Source organism: Alnus glutinosa, chromosome 3 (genome assembly GCF_958979055.1).
Source record: "Alnus glutinosa chromosome 3, dhAlnGlut1.1, whole genome shotgun sequence".
Classification (NCBI taxonomy): domain Eukaryota; kingdom Viridiplantae; phylum Streptophyta; class Magnoliopsida; order Fagales; family Betulaceae; genus Alnus; species Alnus glutinosa.
This window is the reverse complement of record NC_084888.1, coordinates 5,767,641-5,787,837: the sequence shown is the minus strand read 5'-3', so window position 1 is coordinate 5,787,837 and position 20,197 is coordinate 5,767,641. Positions and strand designations below refer to the sequence as shown.

Here is a 20,197-nt window from a genome sequence, read left to right as displayed (position 1 = left end):
ATTGACCCCACGGGGTCTGGACTCTAGCTGGCGGATTGCATATGTTATAAGAGCAATGTTGTACTGGGTCGTTTAAACAACCGTACGTTAATAGTCTTTTAGATGTTGCTTTTTATTTTTTCGTTGGAAAATAGGTGTTTTGATTTGATAAAACTTTGGGTAAATTTAAGATAAATTCTTTAATTAATATGTTTGATTCTCGGAAGCTTCCGAGATCAGTGCAAAAGAAAAATGTTATAAACACTCTACTTTTAACTATCATGCTTTTTAACGTGACTTTTAAAAATTTTGGTCAAAATTTAATAATGAACTATTTCAAATTTACAGGATAAGATTTTTACGATAAGTAAAGAATTAATGCTTTTAAAGATATGATTGGAAGTGACCCATTTTACAAATTGATGTGCCCTTAAGTTAGGGCTACGAGAAATCTTTGAAGTGGTCAAAGTTGTAAAACCGTGGAGCAAAAATCCAATTGGAGAAAGAGTTTGCACTGATAATAGCCAAAATATATAATGGTGCTGTACGTGGAGATCATTTTGGTAAAACCATCTACTGTTACATGAGGATCATACATGATACACCAGTACCTGCAAGTATTCAAATAACGTACGTACTTGACAGTGGATATAATTGAAGAATTTATTCCTCTAGGCTCTAGCATTACATTCCTCATGGGAAAAGTATCAAAATTAAATTCTAGAATTATTTTAAATTAATTTGTGGTGGGTTTTTAATTCTACTCTAAGCAAACAAAATCAAATATATATCATATGTATGATGCATTTAAATAAGCCATACATATATATATATATATATATATATATATATATATATATATATATATATATATATGTGTGTGTGTGTGTGTGTGTGTGTGTGTGTGTGTGTGTATTTGTGTATATATTTATGTATAAAAAAAAAAAAACTAATAATTCAGAAATAACCTTTTATGCTTTCAACTTTAGTTAGAAAAAACAAGAAAATGTTCTTGAAAATAATATTCTTTTACTTGTAAGTATGCAGTCTCGCATACCATTATGGCCCATTTAATTTGTTTGGGTTGTGCATATATAATTTGGTGCACTAATTAACATAGCTAAAATTCTGGGTGATCGACCACGTACACTTAATGATTGCATTCCATCCTTACTGTTAGTACTGTGTTAATATATATTTGTTCTCTTAGGCCGAATTAAAGTATTAAAACATTTTATTTACTTAACTAAACACATGCTAAACTTTCGTGCATGTTCATAGTATAATTTTCTCATTACATAGCATGCAAATGTAAAAGTAAATTCTTTCATAATCTCATTGAAAGTTTTCACGCCTTAGGAAAAGTCCTTTTCGATCGGTAACTACAGTCATCATTCTAAGAAAGCAAGAAACATTCGTCATAAAATATTTTCTCTACATGTCTTAGCAATATCATTTGCTAGAGCATAGAATTGAAGCATTTGAAACATAGTAGAGCATTTAATAAAAACATTTATTGCAAATAATTAATATGAAAGAACTAAGACGAGAATAAAAGACGCGTCTCGTCAGGGCCTGTGGATACATCGATCATACATTAATGGCATTGACCCCACGGGGTCTGGACCGGACGACTCTAGCTGGCGGATTGCATGTGTTATAAGAGCAATATTGTTGTACTGGGTCGTTTAAACGACTGTGAATAGTCTTTTAGACGTGGCTTTTTATTTTTTCGTTGGAAAATAGGTGTTTTGATTTTATAAAACTCTGGGTAAATTTAAGATATATTCTTTAATTAATCTGTTGATTCTAGGAAGCTTCCGAGATCAGCACAAAAAGAGAAATGCCATATATATTCTCACTTTAATTCTTATACTTTCTGACGTGTCTTTTAAAATTGGTATTGGATCAAAATCTAATAATGATCCATCTCAAATTTAATGGTGCTTTTAAAAGTTACATAAGTAGGTGGGATTAGGATTTTCTCCAATTCTCTACCCAAATTCTCTCAAATTTGGACAGATGTTTTGAATTTCTTTTTTGAAATTATTTTCCCTTTTAAGTTTTAACCATCCAATTTTTTTTCTTCTTAATTGCTAGAAGCTCTTTTCCTTGTGTTATTTGCAGGTGTTGGAATGGGAGGACTAGGAAAGATATATATACAATTTGCAAATAACGAAAATGTGGAGATATCAAATATTTATACATAAAAATTTAGAGAGAGATTTTGGTACCGCTTGAAAACACGCCAAAGTTGCCGGAGACACGAACACGCTAGAGCTCTTTTTATCGACTTGGAACCCGTTCCTTGGAGAGAGAGGGAGACAGGAAGAGAGGGTTTTCGTTGAGAAACTTGGGGGAAATTCGCCTGTTTCAATGTGGGGTTTTTTCTTTTTCTTTTTTAATAGGAAAAAAAAAATTAAAAAATCAATGTAAACATATTGCGATAAAGTAGTAAAGGATCATTTCTCTCTGGTTTAAAGGTTGGGCCAATGTGGTACAAAAGGGTTTGTTACAAGCTCAACTACCTTACGGATAAAAACAAGAAGATTGTACACAAAACCTGAAACCGAAGAGAGAGAAGCTCTCTTCTTTCTAGAGAGAGAGAGAGAGCGTGAGTTCAGTGTTTGCTTGCTGGGGGAGGGAGGTTTCACACCTCCCTCCTCCCGGTCTTTTGTCCTCCAAGCTCGTAGAGCTTTGGAGTTTTTGTTCCTCCCTGGCTTAACCAGTGGAAGACGGTTTTAGTCCCCCCCTACTAGATTAGGTGGTGGTTTTTGTCTCCTGACTCATCGGAGTCATGGAGTTGATTATTGTGTTTTCTTTTTGTTTTTCTGGCATATTATCTCTAGTGACTTTGTTGGTTTGAATCCGGTTGTTTGCTCGAATCCCCGGTGTTTATTGTCTTCGCTAGCCGCGCGTTTAAGGTTTTTTTAAGAGTCAGATCTGTACGTTTTCACCGGAGATCTCTTGACACGTGCCCCTTAGCTGCTTTCGCCACTGTTTTTCTGTCTAGCCGTCTCAAGCTGTGGTCATGTCGCTATTCCCTGACCGGCACGTGGCCTGTATGCGCAAAGTTTCTCGTATCTGAGCGTGAGGGATAGAATTGTGTATTTGAATTTTCTTTTGTGCATTTTAGCTGTTGCATAAAAATTTCTAGGAGAGGGCGTACAAAGATCTATTTCATTAAAAAAAAAAATAGAAAAGCTTTTATTGGAAATTGAAGAAAGTGAAATGAAGTAGTTCTTAGTCTATTGATATAATCATCTTTTGGATTTAGAATAGAGAGGGTTGAAAATTGCATCGCACATATTTCTTATTTCATACAAACATTGAACTTTGAAGTAGATTCAGCCAAATATAAACACGAATGGATTCTTTGTGAAGATTGGTATTAGGCAATAGAGTGATCTGATTAAAATACAGATGTTTAATTGCTTCATAATTATTGCAACTTATAATCGGATTAAAATACAGATGCCTGGATTGAGTAAGACTTTATCCAATTTTTGTTTTTAATTATATGAATTTGGCAACATGTATAATTCCATCATTCGTATAGTTGCATTCAAGTTAAATTAATTCCTCTTTATGAGATCTACATTCTGTTCTTGTCTTTGTAAATAATAATAATTGACAGAAGATAAATAGTAATTATAAAGTCTTGGCATATTTTCTTTATTAATGTTTAAACTCAACAAAATTTCTCACTAGCTTAGAAATAAATTTAACTGATTATGAGGAGTGAATTTAAAGAATATTATTTGTTTGTTCCTATTTTTCTCACCATTAACATATCCCACACTCCCCCTATGAGCTTTTAATGAGATTGAAAAATAAAAATAATCCATATGATGTGCATTCCATAGATTTTTTCTTCTTTTCAAACTTGAGAAAGGGAAACTATATATAAGCACGCAATAAAATCTGGTTATATATACGAATGTTAGGCTGAGTTGAATCAAGCGTATTAATAACCTTGTCTGTGGTTTAGCTTGATTTTGGATATTTATATGGAGGAGTGCCAAGATTATTTATATAAGAAAAGTGAGGTAACACTTTCGTGAACTAATGCAAATTTTGAGGTAAGAGAGGAGTATATATGATTTTTTTTTTTTTTTTTTGACATGTCTACACAGGAGGGGGATGGAGGATTCGAACTAGTGACTTCCGTTTCATGAGATGTAGTCTCCAACCGATTAAACTACTCCTTAGGGACGAGGAGTATATATGATAATATTAAAAGTTTACTAAAAAATAATAATAATATTAAGAGAAAACTTTACTTATCCCCCGAAGCATTGATGTTTTTGCAATTATAACCTCAAACTTTTCAATTTTTTTTTGTGGACCCGGTAAAGACCGAAAGTCTGGTCTGCCAATATGCTTTGTCCCAGATCTCGTTGTCGTACCGAGGTCTTGGACGGTAAGCTGTTTGTTTTTGGTGGCTGTGATCCATCTTCACATTGATGCGTGTTTTTTTGACCCGGAGAGCCGAAACTAGAATGCCTTACCCGATCTTTCATCTCGTTTTCAGAGCGATCTTGATCACATTGTTTGTTTATGACACTAGAGAAGCATAAAAATATTTATTGTCAAGCTCGACGGAAGGCTGTAGGCTGTAGCCGTGGGTAATAGTTTGTATTGGAGTGATGAATATGAGGGCAGGGTTAGCATGTTAGCCAACGATTTAGATCGGAATGTGTGGCTTGAGGGGCAGTTAGATCGGCGTCATCGGCTTAAGGGGGAGGCAGACGATTGGAGGTTTTATCATTTTTGAAGAACTCTTTACTCACCATCTGGTCCATCTAGGAGATCGGAGGTTTTGCATGCTCTTGGATGAGTATTATTAGATAATCTTGTGATTATTGACATCGCACTATAATTAGTGTTGATTAGTGTCCTATTCATCACAGGTTTCTTGGTTAAATCCTTCGAATTCTTTAGCTGATGTTTATTAGCCTAACTAATCTGGAATTACTATTAGCTTTGTAAGATTGCATGAGAACTTACATAGTCGATCTTGTCTCTTGGAGAGGGTGTGGTTGCCTCAACGTCTACGTTGTAGCTGATGAACTCGTCCTTTCCATGTTGTCTCATTATGGTGTTAATATTTGATGATCTTGCACCCAAAATTCCTCTACCAAGTATGATGTAAACTTTGGAGAAATGAAATATTTGCTCTCTACAAGACTCGAGCGTTAAACTTTTAGCCTCATCATGGTCTTAAATTTTGAACATCTTGCTTCCAAAATTGCAGCACCGCCACCTTGGACACTAAACAACCTTTGATTTGTAAATTTGCAGAAATGTGACATTAAATTTAGACCAGGAAGAAATAGACAGCTGATGTACTGACAAGTGCTTTCCTTTTTATTGTATTTTAAGTTTCAATTACTTTCCCATTGGCCGAAATGACGGTCACAATACCTGAAGTGCGTGTATGGATTTCGTTCAGTAGTCTTTTACTCTTCATACTCTAGTTCTAAAAATTGGAAAAAGCTATAAGCCCCTATCAAAGTAATCCCAAAAAGGCAAAGATGGCTCATAGATCAATCTCCCATCTCCCAGATTTACAAGCGTAGCCCCATATATACTCAGTTATAGACATATCGGCAGAACACAAAAACTGAACCAGTATGATGCTGCGAGCAATGCACAGTTCACATTCGACGATCTGGATAGTGGATACCCCACATGTGAAGTTCACACCATCGCAAAATCTGCAAGATACAACTAGGATTAACAACCATAAAGAACACTAGATATAGGTTTGCCAGAATTAATCTTCTTATATGTCAACAACAGCCTTACTATGATACCATGACAGCATCCAAGTTAAAAAATCAGGATCTCTCCGTGTTTTGCCCGGGAATAATTTGTATTTGGTTGTGAAAACTAGATATTAATTAGTTACTGATTGTTTTTTGTTTTGGGGGAGGGGGGATATGAAGGAACAAGAAAGAGTGCTGTAAAAAACAATATATATAAAAGAGAAGAAGGAAGAATCACAAGCATTAGGTTTGGAAAGCATGGGGCAGATGGGCATCAATTCATGAAGGAACAAATCAATACGGGTGGCAGTGAGGCATCACCCCTTGGAAAACAATGGAATAAACAGTCATTAACCAGCTGTGCATTGCAGAGACAGATGAACAAAAACTATAAGCTCAAAGAGCAATTGTAGCAGCAAAAATGATAAGCCACTAGAAACAAGAAGCCAACAGATTCAAGGACTTATATAAACACAAAAGATCAACACAACATACCCGAAAAGTCCATAACTAAGTGGTCTATAAGTCTAAGGTATTGCTCATGGCTTCTCCCAGCTTCAGTTTGAGGAATGCTCAAATGAGGGTGTTCTGCAACACTTACAATCCTACGGAATACATTATTGAGATCACCAAACTTCGTACTGATAGGTATGGAAGCCTCTATTCCCGTGTGCTGACTAACCTACAAAAGCAAAATTGCATTGGTAATATGCAAGACAATTTAGGGCCAAAGAGATGCATGCTATTATTATAGAGAATATAACAAATATGATTAACAAAATACTGGTCATGTAAAGAATTAAAGCTCAGCTGACAACAATCTTACTCTCACAATCATCACCACGATCATAACATGAACCAAAAGATTAACAGTCCTTAAGTACATGTATTTTCATAGTTATGCGAAAAACCACATGGAACATATCTAAATATTTAGATGTCATGTTTCAACTCCTGAAATAGGGAAAATGTTGTCCAAGAATCTCAAGTTGCAACATGAAACTAATATCACATAAATAGATTTATGAAGTTTGTTCAATCATTTTATTTATTTATTTATTTTTTATGACCATTGGTACTTTTTCCAAAATGTAGAATTTAGGCCACCTTGTCCAAGTTTTGGAACTTCACCATTCAGCTAATTTGTCTGACCAATTTTTCCTGCCAAATTACTAGAAAAATCAAAAGGCATATTTTACTAGTGAACAAACTGTACTGGAATGCAGTTTCTGCATATGGACCCTTTCATTGGACTTTGGAGAGTGTTAATTTTGTTTATTGTTCAGTGATTTTGTCTTTAGTCGTATTTGTCATGAAAACTTTGTAATATTTTTGTTCCAAATTTAGAATTGGGAAAAATCTAGTCCATCATGTATGTTAAGTTTCAAGATGCAAATAATACTAATCAATTTGGTTTGAAGAGTTTGTCTAGCAAGTTTAGTATTATTACCACCAAGGAGAAAAACCAACAAGCACTGGAACACCAATGAGCCGACTATCAAAGTCATTATGTTCGAAGCAAGCAAACAACTAAACACACTAAAAATAATTTTTGTGGATAATGGAGCTTGCATAATAGAACATGCATGATATTATAGTCACTGGAAAAGTTAAATACCCTAGTAGAATTTGGCATTGCCATGGGAAATGAGTCCAGATCATCTTTAGCTGCCACAATGAGGCAAGGAACCTCAAAGCCAGTATCTTTACCATGACTAGCAACTTCTACCAGAAACTCAGTTGCTCTCTCCCATGATATTGCATTAGAACTGTGAAAGTAAAATGTATCAATCCTCAGAAACTCCTACATACAAATGCAACGGTGAAAATAGTATAGGTAATATATTTGTGTGCGCGCGTGCATGTACATTTTTTTCGATAAGTATTTCCATCTGGCTTGGAAATGGAAGTGTTTTCTAAGGAGGGGCCCATTCCTTTGAAATTATATCTCCCATCTGTTAATAAGAAAAGAGCAGGAGCTAAATCTTCATCCTCGGTGCTACAGACTGTGAAAGAAGTTTGTCACATTGTGGGGATTTTGTGCGTGGGTTTTGAAGAGGAGCTTATGCCTTGTTTCTGGCCATTGACGCGAGTCATTCCCAAAATGAGCTGGCTTCTTATTCCAATTTTATTAATAAGGAAAGTAGAGAGTTAAAAAGGTTAATTTGTTCCATTAATTATGACACAAAAGGTGGTAGTGCTAGTCGTGGTAGAGGCAAAGGGAGGGTTTTGATTGGTTCTTTATGAAGCCCAAACTGTTATCATCAAATGTGAGAGGGTTGAATGAAGGAGATAAATGCCTAAGTCAGAAACTTGCTTAGACAGTGGAAGGAATATATTATTTGTTTTCAGGAAACTAAATTAGAGTTTATTTCCAGCTGTGTTGTGTGTAGTTTCTAGGGTTGTCAACACTTGGACTGGTGTTATTCAGCTTCTAGGCCCCGTGGTATCTTGCTTATGTGGGATAAGAGGGTTGTGGAGAAAATTGAGTATGTGGGGAGTTTACAATTGACTGCTCATTTCTAAACGTTGATGATGGTTTTTCTTGGGCTTTTGTGAGTGTATATGGGCCTAATTTCGATTGTGATAGAAGGTTTTTATGAGAAGAATTGGCTGGCTTGATTAGTTGGTAGATTATGCCTTGGTGCATTGGGGGAGACTTTAATGTCACTCAATTTCTTAGTGAAAGATTGGGTGAAGCTCGTTTTCGTCCTATGGTGGTGTTCTCTGACTTTATCTTTGACTAAGAACTCATGGATATTCCCCTTATAGGAGGGTCTTTTACGTGGTCAAACAAGCAGGATCCCTCTTCTTGGTCAAGAATAGATAGGTTTCTTGTTTCTCCAGAATAGAGAGTTCAGTTTCCAGATTTGTCTCAAAAAAGGTTGTCTAGACTTGGAGGGAAAGAAATGATAGGTGTTTTGAAGACCGCGAGAGGACAGTAGTGGATTTAAAGTCTTTCTTCTTTAATACTATTTACCAGTGGGCATCTACTTTATACTTTCCTAATGTGTTTTCTTTTTCATGATTTTATTGACCGTTTAATATATGGCTCTATATTGAAATATCAAGTTCGGAAAAGCCAAACCAAATTAGAGAAGAAAAAACTGAATTTGGAAAGTGAGAAAGTTAAAAACTAATTTAACAAACGAGTGTTATTGTGATTCATGCTATACTTAAAATACAACAACAATAAGAGCCTTTCATTCACCTGTCATGAACAAACACTGCTACGTCACAAGCAGCCAAAGATTCTTTATCTAATAGGAGTTTGCAAACTCCGTCTTCAGGTATCTCTCTCAATACAAGGGTCTTTTTTGTTCCCTGTGAAGAAAATAACAAACGAATGCTCAGACAAAGGGGTGGGATATGACAAGATTAGCAATTACAGCAACTGGCACAGCATTTTGATTTATGCAAAAGAAATAACAAGCATCAGATAAGTGAAAAAAAATAAAATCCATCTAGTGATAAACTAAACCACAAATTCCAATCAGATATGGAGATTGCGTGGAGACAAAACCAATGACTTCAAGTCGGCCCTGCCTCAAGAAAAAAAGGAAAGGCTTCTTTGTGAAATGTAATCCACGAATCAGTTGTAAATTAATTGAAGCTACAGAAATTCTCTAAAACTTGCTATTCTGTTGCCTTCTAAAAAGCTTACAGGAAATTTACATACTACCCATAAAAATGTACAAACCAAGAGTCACCATCGGCCTGGGTTAATTCCACACACAGATTCAAATAGTTAAAGCAAACAAATTATGGATTAACATAACTCAGAATCTAGGTTCGTCTGTATCTACACAAGGACAAAACCTTATTGCAACTTCTACAGAATGCACAGCAAGTACTAGCATAGATTTTATTTGATAAGACTAATGCCCACGCATAGCATGTGTTCAACAGGAATTTCAAGGTGCATGATGTAATAGCACTCACCCTAGGTTCATCTACAACGTTCACTGCATAATGATCTTCAATGGTTGGAGTATATTTATCACAAAAAGGCCTGCATTTCACAATTCATCAACAACAAATGTTAAATTACTTGGTCGCAAAAAAAAAAAAAAAACTACATTAACGAGAAGTATTAGATTTAAAAGGATGACCTGGAATACCTTCCAAGAAAAGAATTCAACAATGCAGACTTTCCAGCCTTCTTGGGCCCAAAACAAAACATTGGAAAACATTTCTGTCTGTTTGTTGCTTCTTGCGATCCAAATGCCTTTTTCTAGTCACACGAAATGCAGATGAAGGATCACCAGGATAGTCAATGTATATCAAATTCTCCATGCTCAAAGCTGGGTCTAGAAGTGTCATAAAGGCCCACTGAAACCACACATAATTCTCACAAACTTAAGCACAGGTTACCAGAGAATAGAAGAATAGCTATTGTTTGAGAAGATTGTATATTTTTAAACATTTTAAAAACTGAAAAATGTGTATGGCATAAGTGTAAAACTTCACATATTAATAAATGGGTAAGATAGCCAGATTGAGATAATAATTACTTTGTAGATCAATTTTAAAAATTCCAAACCCCCACTCAGTAAATGAAAAAAGAAAAAGGAAAGGAAAAAAGGCAAAAGAAAGACTGAAACGCATACCATTGACAAAAATCCATCAAATGACAACCCTCCAAATGCATTTTTCTGTGCAGCATCCACGTATGGCTCTTTCTCCCAAGGACTGGCGAAAGAAGTATGTCAATCATCCAAACACTATCGTGGCTAATCATTCTAGTTCATAAAAAAAAAAAAAAAAATACGTCGAATAAATCATAGACCAAAAATCCCATTAAATATTACAAAACCTCACAAGAGGCTCGAGGAGGGGTAGAAGAGGATGAGAAGAGGGGAGGCCCGGGGGGGGGGGGGGGGGGGGGGGGGGGTGGGGGGGGTTGGAGAATGCAGTCACATCGATAAGATGCATGGACATGTCCATGTCATCTTTATAGCAGATTCAAAAAGAGACTGAAGAATGCCCAACTAATAATTATAAAAGAAGAGAAGCAACAGGAAGAGAGCACCATAAAATACTAAGTATTGATAAGAAGCCTATATTTATAGCGGAAACCAAATTTTCCTTTCCTACTTGCTCACTTGTGAATGACAAACTTCCCAACTGATGGAATTTTAAACAATAATCAGATTTTCACCAAAAAGCTTTAAAAACATAAGTAAATGCAAATAAATACATATAATAATAAGCAGAAAATAAAAAATGTAAAACAACTCCATGTTATCAAAAATAAAAACTTTCTTACCTTCTGGCCAAAAATGAAAATAGCTCGGCAGCAACCAGGTTCCAAACATTAATATATAGAGAGAACAAAATTAAAAAAAAAAAAAAAAAAAAAAAAAAAAAAAAAAAAAACTAAATATTTGTGCAATTTTGAAATTTCCATAAACGAATTTAAAAAAGATTAAACAAAAGACACTAAAATACATTTTTGACGCGACAGGAGGGCAGATTGTTTGCCTGTACATGTTAATAAGCATCTTACACATATGCAAGGTACCTATAAGTATTGTTAGCCATGTAGCATCACTTCATCAAGTAACCAAGCCATGAAATAATTAGTTAACTACCTTACCCATCTTTAAACATTGTGAAGCTACTATGACCAATAATGACTTAAAATTGCCATAAGATGCATTGGTAGCAAAATTGATGAGGATTATCATGCTGAACCGCTTCATAAACATAAACCAAAGGATGGAAGCAATGCAGATTGATCAAGTGAATATGAAGGTCAACAGGATTTCTCACAGTAAAGAAACATAAGAGTTGTGACAAAGTAAAACAAGCCAGATAATATTAAAAAATATTAATGAAAACAACATACCTCTCCACAGCAGTAGAAAATATATCGTCAATTTCATAAGGTCCCAGCTCCCCATCCTACTAGGCAAAACAAATATTGATCATGATTTTAAGAGGTAAGAAGTTGGTAAACTACTTAGCTATTTGAACAATTGTAGTCTATCACAGTAATACTGATTACAGAAATTACGTTACAAGCTCATTAACAATGAAATTGGAAACCAAGTATTCATAGACCAAAGAAGAACACATACAGGAGTAGCACATCGAGTATTGCTATTATGCAATTCAACGATTCCCCTCAGGTACTCAATGGCTTCATTTGTCAGCTCCACACTCTGCACAGATGAGAACCAACAGTAAGCATTTTAAACAAACATTGTATGACTCAGAAAAATGCAACAGTTTCATTTGCAGGGTTTTGAATGGGTTGGGGAAATATAAGATTTGTATATTATTACATACGTTACTTCATTTTTTATTTGTCTTGAAATGCATTACATTACTTATCAATATATATATATATATATATATATATATATATATATTATTCCATAATACATTTGTGCGTGTGAGAGAGAGATTATGTTATATATCAAATCTGAATTGGGTTGTGTTTAAAGAACAAACTCCATGCAGATGAGGGGATCATAGTGGGAAACAACTCAGAAGCAAGCTAAAATAGGCCTAAAGCAAGCCCAAGCCTCCAAAAGTTTTTCCAAGTAGGATCCTAGTATACAACTAAAATGCAGAGAACTCAAGGTTAAACTGATAGCATGCATCATAGCATGATTCGAAGCCAGGCCAACCATTTGCCATCACCAGAAAGAAGGGTAACACCAAATTCTGCCCATCTACAACTATGAAAACAGACGGACAAATCATATTCCCAAAAAAAGGGTCTAGTGCAAAAACAGTTAATAAACAGCACAAGCATAGTCACAGCTAAAATCCATCCTTAAAAATTACACAACGTTGCTGCAGTTATTAAGTTAACACAAGGGTTCTCATATACTTACTAATCACATTAGCACCACCTGCAAGAATACATGTTTGACAGGGTTCTACCACTTCTCAGAAATTCATTTTGTTATGGCAAATTTTAGTTGGGATTAATGCTTAGTTGAGTTGAGTAAGGATTTTTTTTTTTCCTGACAAGTGAGTCAAGTAAGGAGTATTATCATAAAAATTGAGAAGGCAGAGCAATGACAATCTTTGCAGTAGATAATTAAAAACTTAAGAACCTTCCCTTCACTTCCCTAAAATAAATATATTATTTCAGCACATAATAAATCATTTATCATTTCAAGCAAAGCCATTGCTATTATAATAATTGTAATTTTCCCCAACAATATATTACCTGATCAGGAGCTCGTTCGAAAGACAATGGGATGAGATCCTCCGCAAGTTTGATATCATTAGTGTATCCAAATTCTCTTAGAACAGTCCACATTGTCTCAGCACGCCCTTTTTCTATGAATAGTGCATGAAGAAAGAGGAAGCCTGTCAAAGTAAGCCCACGTTCATTGACTCCTTCAGGCAGTTTTTCTGCCACAACCCTCTTAATACCTACTATTTCAGAAGGTTGTAATGGAGCATTCATACATTTGACCTGTATACAAGTGTTATATCCCTCATTTATCTTCAGCAGAAAATACCACGATTTGATAGATGACAAAACTTGTTAGCAAGTATTACAAGATCATTCCAGAATTATCAGGAACAGCATACTTGGACATAAAACTCAATTCAGGACAAAAGTTGCAAACAAGGAAGCAAAAGAAACCTGAAAATCATTCAACTCTGCATCACTAAGGGCGCCGTCCCTATCATGGTCAGAAAGAATAAATATCCGCTTCAAGGCTCGAATACATCTGGGCCTCAAAGTCTGTGTTTCCTGATCAAATAGTGGACCTGTTGGATGAAGTACAGCTGTTTGTGCATAGTAGAAAACTTCAGGGATCTACAAATAAAAACATTTCAACATTAAACTCAAAAAATTAGAAGGAGAATGCAAGAATCAAACATCGCTTCAGATAATAAGAGTCATAAAAAAGTGATTGATGTGATATAAAAAGTAAGAATGTTTTGAAATTGACTTTTTTAGAGGAAGGGGAGGGCGTTTGCCAAACAAAGCCCACAACGAGGGTAAGATTGGTTTGCATGAGAAGTTCGGGGCTGGCAGGTTGGAGGTCAAGTGGGTTATCTTCCCAGTTGAGATCTTCAGTTCTTTTGATTAGAAGGTTAATATCTGTATTAGAGTTAACCATGATAAAGGAGGAGGGGAAAAGGGAGAGCCTCACATAAGAGAAGAGAGGAGGGGAGATGAAAGAGTAAAAGGAAAGGGAGGGAGAGATGTTGTCAATGAGAGAGAGAGAGAGAGAGAGAGAGAGAGAGAGTTGGGTCCGCACAAAGTAAAAGTTCAATCAAATTGAATCTATTACTATACAAAATCCACCTAAGGAGGCAAACCAAAAGGTCAAAAAATTTACAAGCATAACTATATACAGTACAAGATTGCTATGCATAGCACCTATAGAACCTATCAGATGCCGTTAAAGCATCCAAGCCAGTATCTTATCCTCAGGGGGCGAGTGCACATTATTAAAATTGACATAATCAATATAAACCTAGTTTGATAAGTAATCAACATTCAATATAAATTGCTAATTTGATCTCAAACCACATTCACAGAGAAAACAAAAACAAAAATTGCAATATACTTTATTGACAGACTCATTCAAAATGTCATGATATCTTCAATGCCTAATCTTTAAGTCAATTTCTCACGTTCATTTTTTAAAAAGAGAAAATGAAAAGAAAGCAGCCAATTGTTCTTACTTAATATGGCTTCTATTTAATTTAAGAAGCCAATCCATGTTCAAACCTATTGTAACCATGGCATCAGAAAAAAATTTGAGAAAATCAGAAAATAGTATTTGAGCATCATTTCAGTATAGTATTATAGTTATATCCATGAACAACTGGCATATCAGTTGCTCGGTAGACAACTGATGTTTCCACAAGCATTTTTGTTTCACACAATAAATTATAGTTGCCTGAAGACCCCAAATGTTTTACCTTCTCTTAAAATATTTTATCAAATGCCGAACATGAATATGTTGATTAGTGTTGAAATTCAAACATAATGAGGTTCTGCTACTGTGTCTCTAACAATAAAAACAAATGTATAGTGCTAGCAGGATATAGTAAAATAATTTGACAAGTATGAACCACAAAGGAACTCAACAACACAGGTAAAAAATCATTAAAAGAGAAAAAGAAAACAGACAGAATAGAGCACCAATAAACAATACCTGAACTTGTTTAAGTGCTGAACATTCAAGGCAAGTTCCAATCTCCAGAAATTGTTCCATTATTGGTGACGTCACCTGCTGCAGGCTCACCTTCTGGTTCTCACCTCTCAAGTCCAGCTTACAACCTACCACTATAACTGGGACTTTCACCTGCTCACAGATAGAGTCAAAGTCATGGTGGCCCCATATATTGTTGCTAAGGGAACAATTTCCGAAAACTCAGAAAAACAAGAAAGCTTTAGGGCTTGAATTAACACAATGCATGATTTTATAGTCAAGCTTAGACTCCACTTGTTTCGATATAAACATTTTCCAAAAACGTCTTCCATATTGACATCACCTGAGCACACTGACCTCGCCCCCCATTGCACACCCCAAGCAAAGAGGCCAGAGCAATCCTGCCAAAAGGCCCAAAACCCCCAACCCCACTAACCCAAATGCCCACTCACTACCCAAGCAAAGAAGCCAGTTCCATGTAATAAGATTGGAGTAGAGCCACTAAGACCAAGTTCAAGTTTATCTGGCCCAAGTTCGACGCAGAGGACAACATGGGATTGGAATACTCCAACAATGCAATGCATATTCTCACAAAGAGGAAAATGTAAAAAATGGACATGACCATTGAGACGCCATAGACGTGAAAATCCATGGCAACTACAAAATGTAGTCGAATCACACAAAAGCACACACACCGAGGAGGGAGAGAGGTGGATGGTATGCTTTTATTGTTTGGTTAGCTTTTTGTTTTTGATGATTTTGTGTCATGTGTGTTTTTGGTTAAAAAAATTGAAATTATACTATTAAAATTAATGCGAAGTAAAAGATAAAAATTAGAAGTTTTGAAGTTTATGAAAAAATTGAAGAAAGTTAATAATGTTTCTAGTTTATTCTTTTATTTTGCATAATTTTCTTTTGGAACATCAACTAAAATATTAGTTTTCAGAATCATTTACTGTAAACCAAACAATGAATAATATTTTCATCATCAATTTTATGGTGTCCACTAAACACCGAAAATCCATTAGTTTTCCAAGAAAACATTTTTTATGAAAGTATTTTACATCAAAAAACATTTAAGATCAAAACATTGGAGCCTTAAGGTTTCCATAAGAGTGTGTCATTCTTTAAAAAAGAAAAATGTTGTATATATTTTCCATGAATCAAAGTTTACAGAAGCAAAATGAAAACTGAATGATAATGAAGGATAGAGACCTCTAGTTTACAGAGTTTTGGAAGCCAGAAAGTACTCAATCGATCAAGTGTTGTAGGCTCATCACACGCATAAGTAAACACAACTGCATCAGCTCGCTTCAATTCTTCAGCAACTTTATAATCATCCACCACACTGATTGAGAAAAACAGGAAAAAATCAAAATTCAATATTAAACTGGGAAAATTAGTGCAATTGCCACAATATACAATGATATAACACTTTTCCTCGTCATCCAAAAAGCAAGAAGCTGAAACTTCTACGCTTTTCCTGCTTCCAACAAGCTAATAAACTGAATCCCACACTATGATATAAGGCAAAATTTACAATCAACCTCATAATAACACCTTTCTTTTCTTATCTTTTCTACACTTACTCAGCAACCAAACAGAGCATACCGAGAAGAAGTGTCAATGATCGTGATGGGCACGAGTTGGGGGAATAAATTATCGGGCAGCCTCGTTGGCGGCAACACCGGCGGCACATTTGTCATGAAGTTCTTGGCCGCTGCCGTCGCAATCAGGCTCGATTTTCCGGTGCCTCGGTCCCCAGCAACCACAATTCGTACCCCCGTCTTGGTGTACGGGTTCGTAGCTCCAGCTGAAGCTTTCGCCATTGAAGACGCTGCAAAGCAAAACCCCAAAAATCCTAATTATAAAACCTCGCGCAAATGCGATGACAGAAACGTAAATATATCAGTCTTCAAGGGCGAAAATCAGATTCAGTGAAGAACTTGTGCATCAAAACCTGAAAAACAAAATAAGAAAAACTTATCGGAAGCAATTCAGGGCGGTGTGGTCAGTGATGCGATGGCAAAAAAAGTGAATAGTAAGGGCTTGGGGTGAAAATAGTGAGGGAATGAGTAGAGAGGAAGACTGTGACGGAGGTGAAAGCACGGAGGTAAATAAACGAGGACTCTGGGAGTGAAGATTACTGATACCTTATCTGTTCTGATGGAGCTCGAAGAAGGCCGTCTGAATACCCTAGCTATCGCCGGTGTGGTGGCTACAGGCGTTAGGGAAATCCAAGTGCAATGAACCTTCAGACTGAGCGATACCATCAAACGGCTGGGATTTAGAGGAGGGTGGTAGACTGGCAATACTTGGTGAGAAACGGCGGGAAAAATTGTGAAAACCTTTCGGACCCCAAAATTTGTTGAGGAGTGCTGCGTGCTGTATACGTAACTATTCCACTATTTCATTATGCTTAAATGAAAAATATATATTCTTTTTTTTTTTTTTTTGAGCAAATAAAAAATGAAAAATATATATTCAAAGATAGATAAATCGGGCGAACAAGCAAGTCAACTATTATACAAGCTTGTTCACCAATGTTAATCAAACCGAATTTTATATGAGTATGTATAATTTAATAACTAAGTTTAATTTCATGTTCACAAACAACCCATTTAATAATTGAATTGCGCTTAATCGAAATGAGCTCGAGTGTATTCTCGAATAGCTTTGTTCATTTACAACCCTATTAAATACCAAATCATTAGCAATAGATGAATGTTTTCACGGAGAAGATTTGCATAAGTATTGTAAGAAATTAACATTATATTTTATCATTATTTTTAGAATAATAATTTTTTTGCTGTCTTAAAATTTAGAGTTTTTTTTTGTACTTTTATCTTAATCTTTTTCTTTAAATATTTTGCTTAGATAGCACTTAAAACTTAGCCACCTATATAAACACATATAGTCTGTGTTATATATGTTTAATTCAATAGTTATTCTCTATTATTCTTTTGAGCAATTAGAGTATTTCTCTTCCCTAATCATTATTTTCTCCTTAATTTCCTTAATTCTTTTTTCTTTTTTGGAGAAAGATCCTTTCCGTAATTCTAATTTTCATTTTTAATTCTTAATTTTTAATTTATATTACTATCATATGTTGTCAGAATAATATTAATTATGGAGAAATGATACACGTACACAAAGCTTACAACAACGTTACAACAGCTTACGTGGAAAGTGGGCTTAATCCTTTTTTTTCAATTTTTTTTTTTCCATCAAAACTGGTTGGAGGGGAAATGAAATTTCATTTCCCCCCAAAGCTGAACGCACCCACCCTCTCTCTCTCTGAAGTCTGTCCGTACAGTCCCCAAATCGGCCTCCGGCGTCCTTCACCGGAGTTCCGCCCCCAGCCCCTCTGTCTCTCCCGCTCGCTCCGGACCGCCGCCCCCAGCCCCTCTGTCTCTCCCGCTCGCTCCGGACCGCAGCCCGCAGCCCCTCTGTCTCTCCCGCTCGCTCCGGACCGCCCTCTCTCTCTCCCGCTCGCTCCGGACCGCCGCCCGCAACCCCTCTCTCTCTCCCACTCGCTCCGGTGCCGGTCGTCCCTGTCCCTCCGGTAACTCTGTTTCTCTCTCTGAAATTATTGAATGGTGTTTGTATTTTGCTCAATATGCTCTGATTTGCTTACCAAAAGAAAAACTTAGGACAGACGTTTTCAATCTGCTGATTTGTTTTGGAGGATTTTTCTTTCTCAACACTGTTGGACGACGGTACACGGGGTTCATTTACAAGAACCGAAGGGAATAAACTTTTGGGAAGATGATAAATACTAGGGTCTAGGTTAAATAATGAGCACGTATTCAACATCCCAAATAAACCAGCCAACTAGAGTTAATTCAAACCTACACCAAATAAAAATTTGGACCACCTGCACTCAAACTAGATTTTATACAAACATTTGATATCTTTTTTTATTTTAATAAGTAATCAAGATATTAAAAATTTGAAAATAATTAGTAATCAAGATATCTAATAGCTCATATATCACAAATTTGAATATAATTTGGACAAATGGGTCAGACCTGTCCAAATTGGCAAAGTCACACCAGATTTCAAAACAAACCAAAAAAAAAAAAAAAACACTAATCCAATCTAAACCTTATTTGAATCAAGTTTGGCAAAAAGGAAATGTGAAATTCCAAAGTTGTGGCTGGTATTCTCACCTGAAGCAATATATTCCCAAGGCAGTTGTAATTTCATGAATGACTGATGTAGCAAAGTGCAAATAGAGTCCCCCTGAGTTCAGTAAAAGAGGTTTGTCAGGCACAAAACAGAAAGAATATCAGAAAATCACAATAATAAATCTCTAAGCAATAGTAACAGTGTCAAAAGCAAATGCATAATATGCTTTTCCAGAACCCCAGCACAGCAAGAACTACGTTGCATTTGAGGAAGTGAGGAACCGAATGGGTGTAAATTTATTGAAAAAAATCTGGGGTTGTTTTGGGTTTCCTCTTCCTCTGTTAATGGCCGAATGAATATTGTGAGAATTTATGAGTACGTACTGTTATTTTAAGTGTAGATCCATAGCCCATCCATGCACGCATCTATGTATTATTGGACTCTTTCTGCAGCTTAAGATTTGGGACTTAGGATCATCCCTAAGTCTTAACCCTTGTCTGATTGTTGCTAGCTGTAAACATAAGCGGCAATTTATCAATTTATTTTTCGTTGAAAAGAACAAGAAAAAAAAATACAGAAAATAAATTAGTATTAGCTGTAAAAGGAAGAGAGATTTTCATAGGTTGGTTGTCATTGTTGAAGTAAAATTGGACTAGCTTGTACCCGACACTCTTGTTGAGAATAATATTTAGCACCATAATGTGCACTGTCATTTTGATTTGTTTGGCCGATATGATTATTGCTGTGGTGGCTATTATATAAGTTGAACTAAAGAAACAGCAGAATTTTATCTTTCTTTTTTTTTGGTTTAGGCATCATATGTGACTTTGCCTGGATCCTTGTCTATTTAAGTTTGAGTAGATCCTAAACAAATTATTTATTTATTTTTTATTTTTTATGAACAATTGTTGTATCAGTTGTTCAATGTCATTATATGTCTAGTGAAAAGTGCCCCATCTTTTGTACAATGAGGAAAACATACTCGCGATTTTTATGGTTTTTTATTGTCAGACTTCCATGAGGAAAAATGAAGGCATTAAAAAGCTAGTGCTATGACTGCCTTTATGTAGTTTAATTTGTATAATATTGTCAAATTACATGCTTTTAAGGTTATGTAGTTTAGTTTTTTCATTCAATTAACTTATATTACTTTTTAATATAGCACTTTTCTAA

At 35.5% G+C, this 20,197-nt stretch overlaps 1 pseudogene; it reads right to left on the bottom strand.

Moving 5' to 3' along the window:
• Positions 1–5,328: 5,328 nt before the first annotated feature.
• LOC133863949 (mitochondrial Rho GTPase 1-like) lies at positions 5,329–17,266 on the bottom strand (annotated as a pseudogene).
• Positions 17,267–20,197: the final 2,931 nt, after the last annotated feature.